This window comes from Pteropus alecto, unplaced genomic scaffold (assembly GCF_000325575.1).
Source record: "Pteropus alecto unplaced genomic scaffold, ASM32557v1 scaffold359, whole genome shotgun sequence".
NCBI lineage: Eukaryota > Metazoa > Chordata > Mammalia > Chiroptera > Pteropodidae > Pteropus > Pteropus alecto.
The window spans coordinates 4,254,016-4,274,903 of NW_006443119.1; the positions used below are offsets into that span (position 1 = coordinate 4,254,016).

At 37.8% G+C, this 20,888-nt stretch overlaps 1 protein-coding gene and 1 pseudogene across 1 annotated transcript in view; one reads left to right on the forward strand and one right to left on the reverse strand.

The window, feature by feature from the left end:
- Positions 1-20,888, forward strand: part of LOC102894700 (olfactory receptor 10J3) — a 168,586-nt gene that overhangs the window by 88,202 nt on the left and 59,496 nt on the right.
- On the reverse strand, positions 8,857-8,975 carry LOC112471852 (annotated as a pseudogene).

A 20,888-nucleotide genomic window follows, 5' to 3' on the forward strand; every position in this document is an offset into this window, starting at 1 on the left:
GGCTATGTCGAAGAGTTTACTGCCTATGTTTCTTACTAGAAGTTTCCCGAGAACACCTAGAAGAGTTACTCTAACCCATTTTGAGTTTATTCTTGTACATTGTATAAGAAAGTTGTCTAGTTTCATTTTTTAATATGTATCTGTCCAGTTTACCAAACACCATTTTTTGAAGAGACCGTCTTCACTCCATTGTATATTCTTGCCTCCATTGTCATAGATTAACTGAACATATAGTTGTAGATTTATTTCTGGGCTCTCAATTTCTGTTCCATTGATCTACGTCTGTTTTTATGCCAATACCATACAATTTAGATTACTATAGCTCTGTAGTGTAGTTTGATATCAGGTGTTGTGATACTCCAACTTTGTTGTTCTTTCTCAAGATTGCTTTGTCTATTTGGGGTGTTCTGGAGTTTTATATCAATTTTAGGGTTATTTATTCTAGTTCTATGAAAAATGCCATTGGTATTTTGATAAGGATTGCATTGCATTCGTAGATTGCTTTAAGTAGTATAGACATTTTAATGATGTTTCTTCATATTAATAAGCACCATATATGCTTCCATTTATTTGTATCTTCTTTAATATTTTTCTTCAATGCCTTATAGTTTTCTAAGTACAGGTCTCTTACTTCCTTGTTTAAATTTATTTCTATGTTTTTTATGTAATTATAAATGAAATTGTTTTCTTAATTTCTCTTTCTGATAGTTCATTACTGGTATATAAAAATACAGCTGATTTCTGAATATTAATTTCGTATTCTGCTAATTTACTGATTTATTGATCAGTTCTAACAGTTTTTTAGTGGAATCTTTAGAGTTCTCTATATATAGTATTAGGTCATCTGCAAATAATGACAGTTTTATCTCTTTTATTTCATTTTTTTGGTCTGATTTTCTTTCTTTCTTTCTTTCTTTCTTTCTTTCTTTCTTTCTTTCTTTCTTTCTTTCTTTCTTTCTTTCTTTCTTTTTTTTGTGTCTGATTGCTTTGGTTAGGACATTTAATAGTATGTTGAATAAAAGTGGTAAAAGTGGCCATCTTTGTCTTGTTCCTGATTTAAGAAAAATGCTTTTAGCTTTTTTTCATTGAGTATGATGTTAGCTGTGAGTTTGTCATATAAGGCCTTTATTATGTTGAAGTATGTTTCCTCTATTCCTGCTTTGCTAAGAGTTTTTATCATAAATAAATGCTGAATGATATTTGCCAAATGATATTTCTGCATCTATTGATACGATCATTTTGTTTATGTGGTATATCACATTAATTGATTTGCAAATATTGAACCAATCTTGCATCCCAGAATAAATCTCACTGGGCCATGGTGTATAATCTTTTTAATGTATTGCTGAATTTAGTTTGGTAATCTTTTGTTGAGGAATTTTGTATCTATGTCCATCAGAGATATTGGACTATAGTTATTTTTGTTTAATAATATTTTTTTTTCTGGTTTTGTATCTGGCATTGTAAAATAAGCTTGGGAGCCTTCTTTCCTCTTGAATTTTTTGGAATAATTTTAGAAGAATAGGTGTTATTTCTTCTTCGAATGTTTGGTAAATTCACCTGTGAAGCTATCCAGTACAAGACTTTTGTTTTTTGGGAGTTTTTTGATTACTGAATCAATTTTATTAGTGGTTATCAGTCTGTTCAAATTTTCTGTTTCTTCTTCACTCAGTCTTGGAAAATTGTATATTTTTAGTAATTTATCCATTTCTTCCAGGTTTTTCAATTGGTTGGCAAATAATTGTTCTTGATATTTCCTTTTTAAAATATTTTGTATTATTCAATTAGAGTTGGCATACAATAGCTTCAGGTGTACAATGTAGTGATTAGACATCTATATAACTCACAAAGTGATAACCCCAATAAATATAGTACCCTTCTGACACCGTACATAGTTATTACAATATTATTGACTATATTCCTTATGCTACACTTTATATCTCCATGACTATTATGTAGCTACCAATTTGTACTTCTTATTCCCTTACCCCTTTTTCACTGACAACCCCCCAATCTCCCTCCCATCTGGTAACCCTCAAAATGTTCTCTATATCTATGAGTTTCTTTCTATTTTGTTGTTGTTGATTTTCTTCTTTAGATTCCACATATACATGAAATCACATGGCATTTTTCTTTCTCTATCTAACTTACTCCACTCAGTACAATACCCTCTGGGTCCATCATAAAATATATTTTTCCATCCCTTTACTTTTATCTGTGTGTGTCTTTTAATCTGAAGTGAGTCTCTTGTAGCCAACCTATGTAATGATCTTGTCTTCTTACCCATTCAGCTACCTTATCTTTTGATTGCAGCATTTAATTCTTTCCCATTTGAAGTACTTGTTGATAGATATGTAGTTAGTGCCATTTTTTATTTATGTTTTTGATACATATTTTTTCTTCTTTTTAAAGAAGTCCCGCCAACATTTCCTGTAATACTGGCTTGGTGGTGATGAATTCTTTTAGCTTTTTTTTTTTTTTTTTTTTTTTTGTCTGGGAAGCTCTTCATCCGTCCTTCAATTCTAAATGATAGCTTTGCTGGACAGAGTATTTTGGTTGTAGATTCTGGCTTTTCATCACTTTGAATATTTTATGCCAAGCCCTCGAGCCTGCAAAGTTTCTGTTGAAAATCCGTTGATAATCTTATGGGAGCTCCTCTGTAGATAACTAACTGCTTTCTCATGTTGCTTTTAAGATTCTCTCTTTGTCTTTAACCTTTGGCATTTTAATTATTATGTGTCTTGGTGTGGGCCTCCTTGGGTTCATGTTGTTTGGGACTTTTTGAACTTCCTGGGCTCATATGTCTATTTTATTCACCAGATTAGGGAAGTTTTCTGTCATTATTTCTTCAAACAGGTTTTCAATTTCTTGCTTGTTGTAATGCTTGATGTCCCAGAGGCCCCTTAAACTACCTTCATTTTTTAAAATTATTTTTTCTTGTTGCTGTTTTGATTGGGTGTCCTCCACTACCTCATCCTCTAAATTGCTGATTCGATCCTCTTCTTCATCCAATCTGTTGATTCCTTCTAATATACTTGTCATCTCAGATATTATATTCTTCATTTCTGATTGGCTCCTGTTTATGTTTTTTTAATCTCCATTTTTATGTTTTCTATCTCTTTGTTAATGTCTCACTGAGTTCATCTATTCTTCCTCTAATTTCACTGAGCATACTTATAACTAGGTTTTGATTTCTGCATCTGGTAGATTGCTAGTCTGCACTTTGTTGAGTTCTTTTTATGGAGCTTTATTTGGTTCTTTCACGTGGGTCATGTTTCTTTGTCTCCTTATTTGGCTGCCTCCCTATGTTTGTTTCTCTATATCAAGTAGAGCTTCTAAGTCTCCTGTTGTTAGGAGAGTAGCTTTATGTAGTAGATGTCCTGTGGGATCCAGTGGCACAGTCTTCCCTGGTCATCTGAGCGAGGTGCTCAAGGTGTGTCCCTTCCTGATGTAGCTGAACCTTGGTTTCTGTTTTCACTTTGATGAGAGGGATTGAGTTTTGGGCTGATTGGTTATAAGGATTGGATGGTGATGGACCGACCCTACAGAACAGAATACACTTTAGCAGGGCTCTGGTGTCTGCCCATTCTCTCCTTCAGATGTGTCCTTCTCAGATGCAGCCTTGGGTGGTTCTGTGGCTCTGTTGCCAGTCAAAGCAGGTCACTGGGTGTGCCAGCCCAAGGGTATCCTGGGAGGAATTCAGTCGCAAGCCAAGGTTAGCCACAGCATGTGCATCTCCAGGGCCACCTAGTAAGAGTCACCAAGTAATCCACAGATGGCTGTCATTCACGTTGGGCTTATAGGTGCCTCAAGAGGCCAAACCCAAAACCAAGAGTGGCTGCTGCTAATGCCTAGCTTGATGTTGCTCAGCAAGAGGTATGGGGCATGCTGAGGCCAGATTCTGCTTCTTTGAGTTTTGTGAGTCTTTTAGAAATTTTAGGATATTCTACATCATGAGCCAAAATAGGCCATTCGTACAGAATACATTACAGGAGGCAGCGTGAGTGGGCCTTGAAGTTGGGAGAAGTGAAATCTCAGGGAATCACCTGATTGATGGTATCTCAGATATGATAGTTCCTGTGTCTCAGATATGATAGTTCCTGTGTCCACAAGCTGGGAGTGGGGAGGGTTCAATAAAGGAACAATGGATGCTGCTGCTGCTGCTGCTGCTGCTGCTGCTGCTGCTTCTTCTTCTTCTTCTTCTTCTTCTTCTTCTTCTTCTTCTTCTTCTTCTTCTTCTTCTTCTTCTTCTTCTTCCTTCCAGCCAGAGATTGTGGCAACCTTTAGTCCTGGTACTAAAACCCTGGTCTGGGGAGCTTAGTGAGGGCCCAGGACCTCTTACTCCTCAGATGTGGGGGGGAGTCTCTGCAGCCAAGATAACTTTCCCAGATCTCCACCACTACATGCAGTTGTGGGACTGGGTCATTTCACGTCTCCACCCCACATACCAGCCTTGAGGTGACCTCTTATGTATGTCTCCATTTGTATGACTTCTGTTCAGCCAGACCTCAGGAGACTCTCAATGATGGCTGCTCTGTAGTTTTGCTAAAATTTTGGTGTGGTTGCTAGAGGAGGCATGCACAGCATCTACTTTCTATGACATATTGGCATGTCTCAATTCTGATCTAATTTTTGTTTCCTTTCTACTGCTGACTTTGGGCTTCATTTGTTCTGTTATTTTTGTTGTTGTTGTTTAGTTTTTAAGGATATAATCTTAGGTTGTTTATTTGGGATCTTTCTTGTTTCTTGAGATAGGCCTGTATGATATGAACTATCCCCTTGTTACTGCTTTTACTGTATCTCAAATGTTTTGATATGTTGTATTTTCATTCCTATTTGTTTTTATGTATTTCTTGATCTCTCTTTTTGTTTCTTCTTTGACTCGTTTGCTTTTTTAGTAGCATATTTTTTAATATGCACATATTTGGGATTTTTCCTACTTTCTTTTTGCAGTTGATCTCCATTTTCAAAGCACTGTGGTAGGAAAATATTTTTGATATAATTTCAATCTTGAATTTGTCGAGGCTAGTTTTGTTTCCCAACACTATCCTTGAGAATGTTCCATGTGCACTAGAGAAGAATTTATAATCTGGTGTTTTGGGATGAAAGGCTCTGTAAATGTTGCTTATATGCAATTGGTCTAATATGTCATTTAAGGTTAATATTTCCTTATTGATTTTCTGTTTGGATGATCTATCCATAGCTGTTAGTGGGGTATTTAAGTCCTTTCCTATGATTGTGTTTTTGTCAGTGTCTCCCTCTAGTTCTGTTAGTAGTTGCTTTATATATTTTGGTGTTCCCTGATTGGGAGCATATATATTGATAAGTGTTATGTCTTCCTGATCCATTGTCCTCTTTATCTTTATGAAGTGTCCTTTGTCTCTCATTACCCTTTTTATCTTGAAGTCTCTTTCGTTAGATATAAGTATGGCTACACCTGCTCCAAGCCATTGCTTGGAATATCATTTTCCATCCTTTAATTTTGAGTCTATATTTGCCCTTGCAGCTGAGATCTCTCTCTTGAAGGCAGCATATGTTTGAGTTTTGTTTTTTGATCTAATCTGCTACTCTGTGCCTTTTTATAGGTCAGTTCTGTCCATTTACATTTTGGGTGATTATTGATATATGAGGTGTTTCTATAACCATTTTATCTTTTGTTTTCTGGTACTTGGTGTCTCCATTGTTTCCTTGCCCTTGTGTTTCTGTCTGCCATTTTAGTTTGGTAGTATTCTATTACTTCTTCCTTTGTTCCCTCTTTTCACTTTTTTAAATTAAAAAAAAATTTTTTTTTTTTTTTGGTGACATTGGTTAACAAAATCCAGTAAGTTTCAGGTGTACAATTTGACAGTAAGGCATATATATATTGCATTGTGCGTTCCCCTCTCATAGTTAGATTTCTTTGTGTCACCACATATTTGACTCCTTTTAGCTCATCTACCTCCCTCCTTTCCTTCTTCTCCCCCACACCCTCTGGTAACCACTAGTCTATTGTCCATGAGTCTCTATTTTTTGTTCTGTTCATTTGCTGCTTTTAGATTTATTGCCCACATATAAGTGATATCATGTGATCTTCAAATTTTTCTGCCTGGTTTATTTTTCTTAGCATGATTATCTCAAGGTCCATCCATGTTGTTGCACATGGCAGTATTTCATCTCTTCTAATGGCTGAGTAATAGTCCACTGTATATATGTACCATAGCTTCTTTGGCCAATCATTTATTGTAGGACACATCAGTTGTTTCCATGTCCTGGCCACTGTGAATAGTGCTGCTATGAACATTGGTGTGCAAATATCTTTTCGGATTTTCAAGTCTTTGGGGATAAATACCCAATAGAGGGATTGCTGGATCATATGATAGATCAATTCTTAGTTTTTTGAGGAACCTCCATACTGTTTTCCATAGTGACTGTACCAATTTGCAGTCCCACCAGCAGTGTATGAGGGTTCCCTTTTCTCTGCATCCTCTCCAACATTTGTTATTACTTGTCCTATTGATTATAGCTATTCCAACAGGTGTGAGATGCTATCTTATTGTGGTTTTGATTTGCATTTTTCTAATAGCTAGCGATGTTGAGCATCTTTTCGTATATTAGTTGACCATTTGTATGTTCTCTAGGGAGAAGTGTCTGTTCAGGTCTTCTGCCTCTTTTTTGATTGGATCATTTGTTTTTCTGTTGTTATTGAGTTGTATAACTTCTTTGTATATTTTGGATATTAGGCCCTTATCGGAGGCCTTGCTTGCAAATAAATTTTCCCTTTTGGATGGTTGTCTCGTTACCTTTTTGATGGTTTCCTTGTTCCCTCCTCTTTTATGTTATATGTCTCAGTTCTGGATTTTATTTTGTGTGTTTATCATTAAGTTCATGTAAAAGAAAGTTTCATATATACAGTAGTTTTTTTTTTTTCCTGCACGTGTCTTATCTCAATTCCTCTTTGCAGATTCGGACATTTACTTCCTTTCTTTTTATTGTTTTCGTTGTCTCAAATTATCCCTATTTATGCTATGAGTTCATTTCTAAGTTGCAGTGGCTATTGTCTTCTTCTCTTTTTAAAAATGTTTTTTATCTACTTTAACCATTAAGCAATATTTAAGTTGATAATTTCCTGTTCTTAATAAGGGTTGCAATTTTTTTGTTTCTGTCTATCTGTTAGTCATCTTACTCATAGTTTTGTATTTTTTTTTTCTTTTGTTTCAGGTAGAATGATCCCCTTTAGTAAATACTATAATGCAGGCCTTGAGGTAGAACATTCCCTCAGTGTCTGCATGTTGGAAAGGTCATTATTTCTCCTTCATATCTAAGGGAGAACTTTGTTGGATGTATTATTTTTTGGTGGTAATTTCTGTCTTTTAATAGTCTGAATATTTAATTCTACTTTCTCCTAGCTTGCAGAGTTTCTGCTCAAAAGTTCAATGATAGTTTAGTGGATTTCTTTTATAGGTTACTGTCTTCTTTTCTCTGGCTGCCTTGAGATTTTTCTTTGTCATTAATTTTTGACAGTTTTAATATAATGTGTTTTGAAGAAGGCCTTTTTGGATTGAGATAGTTAGGTGTTCTGTTTGCTTCTTAGATTCTAGGATCTAGTTCTTAATTCTCAATGACTATTTGAATCGGCTTTCTGTTCCCTTCTCCCTCTCTTCTCTTTCTGTTATACCAATTATTCTTATATTACTTTTTCATGGTGTCAGATAGTTCTTGTAGAGTTCTTTCACTTTTTTTTTTTTACTCTGAAGCCTCTTTCTTCTTCCATCTGCATCATTTCCATACTTCTGTCTTCAGTATTACTAATTCCTTCCTCCATCTGTTCAGCTCTATTTTCTAAGCTTGCTATTTCATTCTTCATCTATTTTATTGAGTTCTTCACCTCCAAAAGTTCTATTTGGTTCTTTTTAGAGTTTCAATTTCCTTGGTAAAGTATTTCTGTTGGTCATTGATTTCGTTTCTGAGTTCATTGAACCGCCAATCAGAATTTTTTGCATCTTGTTGAGTTTTTTTCAGAACTGCAATCTTGAATTCTCTGTCATTTAAATGGCATATTTCTATATCTTTATTTTCTGGGGATTTTTAATTTTCTTTCTGAGTTATTTTGTCACCTTGGTTGTTCATAGTATTTGATGGATTATTTCTCCACCTAGGCATTCATGTACTCTGTTCCTTTTTTTTAAAATTGGTTACTATTTAGAATGATCTCTCTTTAGTAGGTTGATAAGAAAAGGTTTTCCTTTTGTTTTCCAGTAGGTGGTGGACAAGCCTCCTGAACTGCCCAGGCCTCATGGATCTCTGCTTTGTGGCCAAAAAAAAAAAAAAAAATTGTCAAATTCCTGGGGAGGTGTTTTGTCTCCTCTGTGACCAGGTCACCTTGGTCTCAGGTCTCCACCCCCATGGGAGAATGTGATGTGCGATGGGGATCTGAGCCTCTGAATCATTCCTGAAGTCTGGGTGCTACCCCAGCAGCCAGATGCATCATAGTGCTGCTTCCTCCAAAATCAGCCTGGATGGGTGGGGAGTAGGGTGGTTTGGGAGAGGCCGCTCATGCCTGTGGCTTTTTTTTTTTCTAGTAATGCTAGCAACCAAATTTCTGCTGCTTGGCCTCTATATCTCCACCCTTGTCACTGAGACCAGGTGCAGCATGTTTCTTCTCAGTTCCTGGAGTATTCACTGTTTTAGTTCCCCTTGGGTCTTGCTACTAGCTCTGGGAGGGTTTCAGAGGCACGCTTTGGAAGGGTGCAGGAGGCTATATGATTAAAGCATAAAGCGTTCTGAGCTATTAATTAACAAGAAGGTAGATTTGAAACTACTATGGGCTATTCTTAAATATATGTCTAAAATTTATTTTTATTTTTTATTTATTTTTATTGCCTAAAGCACCTGGTTTTCCTAGGTGGTCTCTCATCCAAGTACTAACCAGGCTCGACCCTGCTTAGCTTCTGAGATCAGATGAGATCAGGCGTGTTCAGGGTGGCATGGCAGTAGATTAATTTTTTTTTTTTTAAGGATAGTATTGATCAGGGAGCAGTAAAAACAAAAGCATGAATACTCACGTAAATCCTTGTTTACCTTCATGCAGTGCAGGTGACTCTCCATCCTAGAGAAGGTTCAGGGAAGAGCTGGGAAATGCCCTCATGAGATGGCAGGGGATCTCATGAGCAAGTAGCTTAATAAGACAGAGACTCTGAAGTCTGAGGTAGTGAAGCAAAGAAAAAATGTGGTTCACTTCACACATTATGAATAGTGCGAACAGAGTTAATAGAGGCTCATTCAATTCACACAATACTAGGAAGTACATAATCACATATTCAGTTTGCTCAAATTTCACTTTTGTATTTTGGAAAATCCTATAGACCACAGCATGGTTCAACCCCAGATTCTTAGCCAGGTTACCATTTTTTTAATAATAGTAAGCACCAAGGACTTATCTTCTTTAAGGCAGCTATGAACCACACAGCTCTAAAACCATTCAGAACTACTCTTTATTCCATAAACATGACAAGATTATCCTTAATAATGATGATAATAATAATAGTAATTATGGCTGACATTTTTTGAGATCTTACTATGTGGCATTCATTTTACTCCATGTTTTATGCATTAACTTATTCGAGTATTATAATATTTTTCTGTTAAATACAGTGCAGTATTAATATTATCCATTATATTGATGAGGAAAGTGTGTTACAGAGAGGATTAGATTTGACCAAGGTAAAGTAAGATTCTCTCATAGAGTCTTCTGGCTCTGGAGCATCTGTACTTAACCACTGAGCACCAGTAATTCTCTTGTTGCCTCATCTAGATCTTTATAAATGCTGGACCCTCTAACTAGATGCCCCCTGTGACACTTGCATCATTCAACTGTGCCTCACTATCTCGGATAATACCTTACCCGCTCGCCCCCGCCCCAATTTTTGGCTTTATTGAAACATAATAAACAATTAGTTGCTTGTATTTATATTGTACAATTCAATGAGTTTTTTTTTTTCAATTATAGTTGGCATACAATAATATCCCGGTTTCAATTGTACAGCATAGTGATCAGAGATCCACATATCTCTCAAAGCAATCACCCCACCAAATCTAGCACCCCTCTTTCCCCTTACATGTTTATTAAAACATTATTAACCATTTTCCCTATGCTATATTCTACATCTCCATGTCTATTCTGCAACTATCCATTTGTACCTCTTAATCTCTTTGCTTTTTTTTGCTACTATGCAACACCCTCCCATCTAGTAGCCCTCAAAATATTCTCTGTATTTATGTTTATTTCTGCTTTTTTGTGGTTGTTGTTTACTTTGTTCTTTAGATTCCACATATACATGAAATCATACAATATTTGTCTTTTTCTATCCAACCCATTTCATTTCAGTGCAACACCTCCTAAGACCATCAAAGCAATATCTTTTTCCATACCCTTACTTTTAGTCTCTGTGTGTCTTTTAATCTGAAGAAAGTCTCTTGTAGGCAATATATGTAAGGGTCTTGTTTTCTTATTCATTCAGCCATTCTATCTTTTGGTTGAAGCACTTAATTCCTTTCCATTTGAGGTACTTGTTGATAGGAATGTAGTTACCACCATTCTTTATTCCTGTTTTGATACATGTTTTTTCTTCTTAAAGAAGTCCCTCCAACATTTCCTGTAATACTGGCTTGGTGTTGATAAATTTCCTTAACTTATTTTTGTCTGGGAAACTCTTTATCTGTCCTTCAGTGCTAAATGATAGCTTTGCTGGATAAAGTTTTCTTGGTTGTAGATCCTGGGTTTTCATCAGGTCAAATATTTTGTGCCAAGCCCTTCTGTCTTGCACAATTTCTTTTGAGAAATCAGTTGCCAGTCTTATAGGTGATCCCTTGTAGGTAACTAACTGCTTTTCTCTTGCTGCTTTTAAGATTCTCTCTTTATATTTAAACTTTGGCATTTTAATTATGATGTGTCTTGGTGTAGGCCTCTTTGGTTCATCCTTTTTGGAACTCTCTGCACTTCTTGGATTTGTATGTCTATTTCCTTAACCAAGTTAGGGAAGTCTTCCATCATTATTTCTTCAAATAGCTCTTCAACTTCTTGTTTTCTTTCAGGTACCCCTATGATATGGATATTTTCACATTTAATTGTGTCTCATAGGCTCCCTAAATTGTTATTATAGTTTGACTTCATTTTTCTTGCCTTTCTGATTGGGCTTCCCCATCCTCTATATCACTGGTTCAATCCTCTTCTTTATCCACTCTGTTGATTCCCTCTAATATACTCTTCATCTCAGATAATGTGTCAGCCTAAGGGGTGTGTGCTTAGGGGGAAGAAGTGATGAAAGTTAAGGGAAGTAGGGCTCCGCAATGTCGGAGGCAGGCAAAACACCCAGTCCTGCAACCAAGCCTCCGCGGCCCGAAGACCCGCGGCTCCCCACAGAGTTATATGTCTATTTCCTTCACCAGGCTAGGGAAGTTTTCCATTGTTATTTCTTCAAGTAGCTCTTCAACGTCTTGTTTTCCTTCAGTTACTCCTATGACATGGATATTTTTACATTTAATTGTGCCCCATAGCTCCTTAAATTATTATTATAGTCTTGGCTTCTTTTTTCTTGCCATTATGATTGAGTGTCCTTGGCTTTCCCATCCTCTATATTGGTAGTTCGATCCTCTTCTTTATCCACTCTATTTATTCCCTTTAATATCCTCTCATCTCAGATAATGTGTTCTTAATTTCTGACTGGTTTCCTTTTATAATTTCCATTTCCATTTTTACATTTTTAATCTCTTTGTTAAAGTTCTCACTGAGTTCATCTACACTTCCCCTGAGTTCATTGAGCATCTTTATAACCAGTGTTTTGAACTCTGCAACTGTTAGATTGCTCAACTCTATCATTCCCAGATCTCTGTTCTGTTCTCTCATATGTGTTCTGCTTCTTTGTCTTCCCATTTGGCTGCCTTTCTGTGTCTGTTTCTATGTACTAAGCAAAGCTCCTAAGTCTCTTGGTCTTATTAGTGTGGCTTTGTGTAGTATGTGTCTGGTGGCATAGTCCTGAGAGGGGTTCAGCTGCAGGTCAAGGTTAGCCCCAGCCTGTGCTCCTCCAGGGCCACCTGCTAAGATTCAACAAACAATCCACAGGTGCTGTGCTTAATTTGCCTCAAAAAAAACATGCCAGAAACTGAGGCCAGCTGCCACAGAGTCTTGGCGCTTCTTAGCAAGGAGCACCTGACTCACCAAGGACACACTTGAATGTGGCTTGGGCGGGGCCATGAGTGGGGGCAAGTGGAGTTTCAGGGAATCTTCTGGGCAGAGCGACCTCCATTCTCTAGTTTGATGATGTCTCATCTATGGCAGCGCTGAGTCTACACACTGGGAGAGGGAAGGGCTCAACAGAGGAACAATAGATACCACTGGCATTTCTGTCTGGGAGAAAGCCTTGCCTCTGGCCCTCACTCCGACAACTCAGTGTCCCCCTGTAAGTTCCTGGTGCCCCCCAAACAGCCAACTGGGCGCTGGTGCTCAAAGCGAGCAGTTCTTTCGCTGCAAAAGTCTGCTCGCAGACATAGCCCCTTTAAGAGGCATCTGCAGCTGCTGGCTGCCACTACCACAGCCTCTGTCCCACTTAGCCTCTTGGGACCAGGAAGCTTCACTTATTTGACCCCTCCTACCTTCTAGCTTTGCAGGCTGATTAATTATTTCTCTCCCTAGTTGTGGTGCTTCTGTTCATCTAGATCCCATATGTAAAGAAACTGAGAAATAGAGAATTTAAATAACTTGCTTATGGTCACTCAGTTAGAAATTGGAAGAAACAGGATTTAATCCAGAGTCTATACTTCTAGTCACTGAGTCTCATTGTTTCTCATTACATGCTATTCTCCCTTTGAGGCACAATAATAAGAAAGTGCATTTTGACACATTCTTTATGAAAAATCACTTAGTAAAAACTTAATAAAGAAAAATATGGCACACTACGAAAATTTAGGATGCTTATAGCCTTTGACTTTGTATTTTCACTTCCATTATGTGAAATGACATGTTTACAAAGTTTGGTTTTATAGAATTGTTTATAATGGCAATAGCTGGAGAAAGACCAAAACATCCATTAGTAATAAGCTGAGTTAATAAATAATGGCATATTTAGAAAATGAAAGATTATGCCACTATTAAAAAATTCAGATAATTTTTTAAGTACTCTATGGATGGGCGTCCAAAATATTGTTAAATATAGTAGGAAAAGTATTAATGTGTACATAAGCACATGTGTGTTTGTATAGTAGCCTCTATATACAAGGCACATCTGTGTTTTTATATACTATATATTTCCTGGAAGGAATATAAGGTGGAGGAGTGAAAGGAGGGAGTGTGCTTACTGACTACATTAACATGACTTTACTATTCATTTGTTTTCAATAATATGGCTTTACTATTCTATTATCTTTATCAACATGACATTATTATACTAAAACATTTTTGCCCAAGAAGACAAAAGTGGCGTATAATTTGTTCTTAGGAGCCTCTGCCAAAAACTGATGTCAATGACCATCAAATTGTTTAGCTTTTTAATAAATAACAACTAGATTTGGAGGAAGATAGTAGACTAGGTAAAAGCAGGGTTTGTATCCTCCCAGGTCAGCATTGAAATTACAACCAAATTATAAGACAATCAACATGGAGAATCGCCTGAAGTCCAGCTGATTATAACATCTACCTCTGGTAATATAAAGGGGCCACATCGAAACCAGTAGGAGGGGCAAAGTCACCAGTCAGGCTGGACCTGCACCCACGGGTGGTGGAAGATCACCGGGAGGGAGAGCGAGGCTGCAGAAGCTCCCCTGAAGGAGAGGGGGGTCCTGGTCTCATTTGGGGGCTCCCCAGCACAGGATCCCAGCCCAGGGAAGAGGTAATTCCAATAATTCTGACCGTAGAAACCAGAGGGGAATCCACCCATCTGGGTGAGATGGAAGGAGACTGAAACCCTAAACACCCCTTTGAAGGGTCCACACACAGGCTTTCTACCTGTGGATGCTCACCCGGGACACCAGTGGTGGGTTAGAGGCTCTTGTAGGATTCATACTCAGAAAGTCTGCATTACCTGGTGCCAGAACAAGGGCCTGAAGGGCAGCCCCCATTGTGCCTTAGTCCAGCCCCCATACTGGGCAATCTACAGACCATGCCAGCTTCCCTGTGCAGACCCCTCCCACAGGGCCATTAGGAAGTGCTGGCCTGAGGAGGTCAGGCCGCCCCACCCAACCTGCAGATTGCCCCAGGCTTTTGTTGCTGGATGGCTGCCATGCCCTGCTCCGATGCAAGGCCAAGCATTTGCAGCTGGCAGCCCACGCTATGAGCCCCATTTCTGAGATAGTTTCAGGCAGATCACTACTGCCAACATGAACTTGGGCAGATCTTGGGGATCTGGGCCAGTCCTAGACAACAGCTAGTCTTGCTGTGATCTCAGACTTCTGTGGGAATGCATGAATGATTATCAAAGTTGCAGGACGACTGATTATGCCATTGTCTTTCTAAGACTGTGGCCTACTACTCACAAACTGCCTCAGGTGGCCCATTGACAGTGAACTGCCACAGCCCTGCCCTTCCTTGCTGGATCTCTCAATCCACACAGGCAAGAGACTGGCTAATACAGGGCAGGCACTGCATAGAAATCAGTGGCAGACAGACCTCTGCTATCTTCAAGAGTTGGCAATATTGCGTCCAGAGAGAGAAGGGGTCTGTGGGACCACCTCAGATGGCAGTTGATCTCACTGTGTCTGTGACTACAGCAAGAACTCCCAGGCAGAGTTGCAGCAAAGCTGAGGCTGTACTGGCTTGATGGCCCTTGCCTCCCTGAGATCCCACTTCACTCAAGCCACAAAGTGCCTGCAGACCATTGACAGGGAGCCTCCTGTGCCTCACTTGGCTCTGGGGTTATGCAGTCTTCGCTGGCAACAGACCTTGGCTAGCACAATGAGTGTTGTGGGCAGACCACTGCTGCTTGTACGAGCTGCAATATCTCTTGAGGGAATTGCAGGGGTCTATATTGGCCTGACGACCCTTGACTCCCTGAGCTCCTGCCTCATCTAATACACAAAGTACCTGCCGCACATTGATAGGCAGCTGCCCATGCCCTGGGGTGGTGCATTCAGGCCCAAGGTGGGCAACAGCTGACCTTGCTACGAGTGGAAACTTGTATACAGGGAGCCACAGAGATAGTGTTGGCATGTGAACTGAAACTGCAGTGGCAGGGGAAATTTACTCTGTAGACCTAAGAGACTCCCAGCATCCCTGTGCCACCCACCATGCATAGCACTCAGAGGCTCATCCAGTTTCAGAGACTTACAGCCAACTAACAGGCAGTGTCAGGCCTTAAGGAGCACTGGTCCCTCTGCTAAATTGCCATAGGTCAGAGATGGGGGATAACCGACTGCTGCCTGTAGCACTGTCTCTTCCACTTACCTATAGATCCAGCATAGGCAACAACCATCTGTGGATTGCTTTGTAGTTCCCACCGGGTATCCCTGAGCAATGAAAATCAGTGGCTGACCTTGGCCTACGCGGGTGCTCTCCCAAGGGGCCACAAAATCAATGCATCTGGAGGCTGGCACCAGACCACAACAGAGCAACTCCTAACTAGTCCCATTAGTGGTACACAAAAAGGGTGGTTGCATCAAGTACACAGCCTGCTAGGGCAAATTCCACTCATAGGGTCAGCCTCCACACAGCAACTCTTACCCTGTGGGTGCAGCCAATTCCCATAATTTGTCACCCGAGTGTTAAGCCAATCCACTGATCCACTAACAACAATAAAGGTTTGGCAACAACAGATAATCACACACAACCCATGCAAAGATCATGTCCAGAGCCCCTGGTATAGGGGATCAGAGAGAGTGTGCCACTGGGCCACACAGGACACCTTCAACATTAGGCCATCTGGCTAAGGCTGAGAGACAAAAAAACATTCCCAACACATAGGCACGAACACAGAGAGGCTAATAAAATGAGAAAACAAAGAAACATGCCACAAATGAGACAACAGGAGAAAACTCGAAAAAATAAGCTAAATGAAATGGAGGCAAGCAATCTACCAGAGACAGAGTTCAACATAATGGTTATAAGGATTCTCAATGAACTTATGGGGAGAACAAATGGGAACCTCAACAGCATAAGAAAGGACATAGAAACCATAAAAAAGACCCATGAAAAGTACAATAACCGAAATGAAGAATACACTAGAATGATTCAACAGTAGGTTGGACAAAGCAGAAGATCGAATCAGTGAACTGGAAGACAAGGTAGCAGAATTCACCCAATCAGAACAACAAAAAGAAAAAATAATTTAGAAAAATGAGGATAGTTTATGAATGTAATGACATCTGAATCATAGGAGTACCTGAAGAGGAAGAGAGAGAGCAAGGGATTGAGAAACTATTTGAAGAAATAATGACAGAATTCCCTAATCTGGCAAAGGAATTCAACATACAAGTCCGGGAAGCACAACGAGTCTCAAACAGCAGGAACTAAAACAGACCCACACCAAGACACATCATAATTAAAATGCCAAAGGTCAAAGACAAAGAGAGAATCTTAAAAGCAGCAAGAAAAAACAACTTATAAGGTAACCCCCATATGAATGTCTGCTGATTTTTCAATGGAAACTTTGCAGGCCAGAAGGGACTGGCAAGAAATATTCAAAGTTATGAAAAACAAAAATATACGACCACAAATACTCTGCCCAGGAAGGTTTTTGATTAAAATGGAACGTGAGATAAAGAGCTTTCTAGACAGGAAAAACTTAAGGAATTTATCTCCAACAAGCCAGTATTACAAGAAATGATAAAGGGACTTCTGTAAAAAGAGAAGGTGTAAAAAAGAAAAAAGAAATAACAAATACAAATGACAAAATGGCAGTAATTATGTACCTATCAGTAATCACTTTAAATGTAAATGAATTAAATGCTCCAATCAAAAGATGTTGGGTAGCCGAATGGATAAGAAAATGACTCATGCATATGCTGTCTACAAGAGACCCACTTCAGATCAAATGACACTCACGGACTGAAAGTAAAGAGATAAAAAAAAATGGAAATGAAAAAAACCCAGGATGGTGATACTTATATCAGATAAAATAGACTTTAAAACAAAGGCTATAATAAGAGACAAAAAAAAAAAAAAGGGGGGATTACATAATGAAAAAAGGAATTGATAAATCAAAAAAACATAATCCTAGTAAACATATGCACACCCAGCATAGGAGCACCTACATACATAAAGCAATTGACTGACGTAAAAGGAAAGATCAACAATAATGCATTCATAGTAAAAGACTGAACACTTCATTGACACCAATGGACAGATCTTCCAGGCAAAGAATCAACAAGGAAACAATGGGCCTAAAAGACACACTAGAGCAGATGGATTAATAGATATTTTCAGAGCATTTTACCCCAAAGCAGCAAAATATACATTCTTCTCAAGTGCGTATGGAACATTTTCAAGGATAGACCACATGTTAGGACATGTTAGGAACAAAACAAGTCTCAATAAATTTAAGAAGATTGAAATCATATCAACAGTCTTCTCTGATCAAAATGGTGTGAAACTAGAAATCAATTGCAAGAGAAAAAAAAAGAAAAATACACAAACACATGGAGGCTAAATAACATGCTACTAAACAATGAATGGGTTATCAATGAGATCAAGGGCTTGGGCTATAACTATTCTTAGTTTTTTGAGGAAACTCAGTACTGTTCTCCACAGTGGTTGTACCAATTTGCATTTTTATCAGCAGGGTTAGAGGGTTCTTTTTTCTCTAAATTCTCTCCAACACATGTTATTACTTGTCTTGTTTATAATAACCATTCTGACAGGTGTAGGGTGGTATCTCATTGTGGTTTTGATGTGCATTTTCCTAATAGCTAGTGAAGTTGAGCATCCTTTAATATGTTTGTTGACCATTTATTTGTATGTCTTCTTGGGAGAAGTGTATGCCCATTTTTAAATTGGATTATTTGGTTTTTGTTGTTGTTGCAGTTGTCATTATTGTTCTTCGTATATTTTGGATACTGAGCCCTTATCAGAGGCGTTGCTTGCAAATATGTTTTCCCATTCGGTTGGTTGTCTCTTTACCTTGTTGACAGTTTCTTTTGCTGAGCAGAAGCTTTTTAGATTGATGTAGTCCCATTCATTTATTTTAGCTTTTACTTCCCATGCTTTTGAGGTCAAATTCATAAAATCCTCTTTAAGTACAAGGTCCTTGAGTTTAGTTCCTGTTTTCTTCTATGCATTTTATTGTTTCAGGTCTTATATTTAGGTCCTTAATCCATTTTGAGTTAATTTTGGTGTGTGGTGATAGACATCATCAGCCTAGGTTCATTCTTTTGCAGGTAGTTTTCCAGTTCTCCCAGCACCATCTATTGAAGAGGCTTTCTTTTCTCCACTGCATGTTTTTGTTTTTGTTTTTTATCAAAAATTATTTGCTCATATAAATATGAGTTTACTTCTGGACTCTCAATTCTATTCCACTGGTCCGTGTGCCTGTTTTGCTGCCAATACCATGTCATTTTGATTACTGTTGCTTTGTAGTATAATTTGAAGTCAGGCAGAGTGATGTGTCTAGCCTCATTCTTTTTTCTGAGGATGGCTTTGGCAATTCGGGGGTCTTTTGTGTTTCCATACAAATCTGACAATTTTTTGTTCCATTTCTTTAAAAGATGCTGATGGGATTTTGATGGGGATTGCATTAAATCTGTATAATGCTTTAGATAATATGGTCATTTTAACTATGTTGATTCTTCCAAACCAAGAACATGGAATATCTTTCCATTTCTTTGTATCTTCTTTGATTTCTTTTAATAGGGTCTTGTAGTTTTCGTTATATAGGTCCTTCACAAGTTTCATTAGATTTATTCTTAGGTACTTTATTCTTTTTGAGGTAATCACAAAAGCAATTATTTTTTCCAATTCTTTTTCTGACAATTCATTAGTAGAGTATAGCAATGCTATGGAATTTTTGAACATTGATTTTATATCCAGAAACTTTACTGTATTTGTTTACTGTTTCTAGTAATGTTCTTTGTGAAGTCTTTAGAAACATGTCATCTGCAAATCATGTCATCTGCAAATAGTGACAGTTTGACTTCTTCATTTCCTATATGGATGCCTTTTAAATCTTTCTCTTGCCTGATTGCACTCACTAGGACCTCCAATGTTATATTGAATAAGAGTGGCGATAGTGGACAGCCTTGCCTTGTTCCTGATCTTAGAAGGAAGGCTTTTAGTTTTTCATCATTAAGTATAATGTTGGCTGAGGGCTTTAAAGGTCATATATGGCCTTTATTATGTTAAGGTACTTTCCTTCTATACCGATTTTATGAAGTGTTTTGATCATAAATCGGCTCTCAATCTTGTCGAAGGCTTTTCCTGCACCTATTGATGTGATCATATGATTCTTATTTTTAATTTGTTTACATAGTGTATCGCATTAATAGATTTGTGTGTGATGAACTATCCCTGTGCCTCTGGGCTAGATGATGCCTACTTGATTGTGATGTATAATCTTTTTAATACGTTGGTGTATAATCTTTTTAATACTTTTTAATAATTTGCTTCGCTTGTATCTTATTTAGGATTTTCCCATCTGTGTTGATGAGATCTATTGGACTGTAATTTCCTTTTTTTGTGTTAACTTTACCAGGTTTTGGTATCAGAGTAATATTGGCCTCATAAAACAAGTTAGGAAGTATTATCGCCTCTTCGATTATTTGGAAGACTGAGGAAAATAGGTATTAAATCTTCTTTGAATGTTTGGTAGAATGCTTGGTGAAGTCATCTGGTCCTGGACTTTTACTTTTTGGTAAGTTTTCGATGATTGTTTCAATTTCCATACTGCTGATCGGTCTATTTAAATTTTCTAGTTCTTCTTGATTTAGTCTAGGAAGGTTGTAATTTTCTAAGTACTGGTCTATTTCTTCTAGGTTATTAAATTTGGTGTCATATACTTTTTCATAGTATTCTTGTATGATCCTTTGTGTTTCTGCGATGTCAGTCATAATTTCCTCTCTTTTATCACTGGTTTTGTTTATTTGTGTCCTTTCTCTTTTTTCTTTAGTGAGTCTAGCCAGAGGTTTGTCAATTTTATTAACCTTCTCAAAGAACCCGCTCTTTGTTGCATTTATTTTTTCTATCACTTTTTTGTTTTCAATTTCATTTATTTCTTCTCTAATTTTGATGATTTCTTTCCTTCTGCTGACTTTAGGCTTCATTTGTTCTTCCTTTTCTAGTTTTTGAAGATGAAGTGTTTATTTGAACTTGTTCTGATTTTTGGAGATAGGCCTGTAATGTATGAACTTTTCTCTTATGACCGTTTTTGCCATGTCCCCAAAATTCTGATATGTTGTACTATCATTATCATTCATTACTATGTATTTCTTGATCTTTCTTTTTTTTCTTCTCTGACCCAGTAGCATGTTGTTTAATCTCTATGTATTTGTGGTTCTTTCTCCTTTCTTTTTACAGTTGATCTCTAGTTTCAAAGCATTATGATCAGAGAATATGGTTGGTATGATTTCAACTCTCTTACATTTGTTGAGGTTATCTCTGTGTCCCAGTATGTGGTCAATTCTTGAGAATCTTGCATGTGACTAGAAAAGAATATATAAGCAGCTATTTTGGGATGGAAGATTCTGTACATGCCAATTGTGTCCAGTTGGTCTAATGTTTCATTTAAGGAAGTTATTTCCTTGATTTTCTGTTTGAATGATCTGTCCATATCCGACAGTGGGGTATTTCAGTCCCCTACTACGATATTGTTTTGGTCTATTTCTCCCTTTAGTTCTGTTAGTAATTGCTTTACATATTTCGGGGCTCTCTGATTGGGAGCATAGATATTAATAAATGTTATGTCTTCTTGGTTCATGATTCCCTTTATTATTATGAA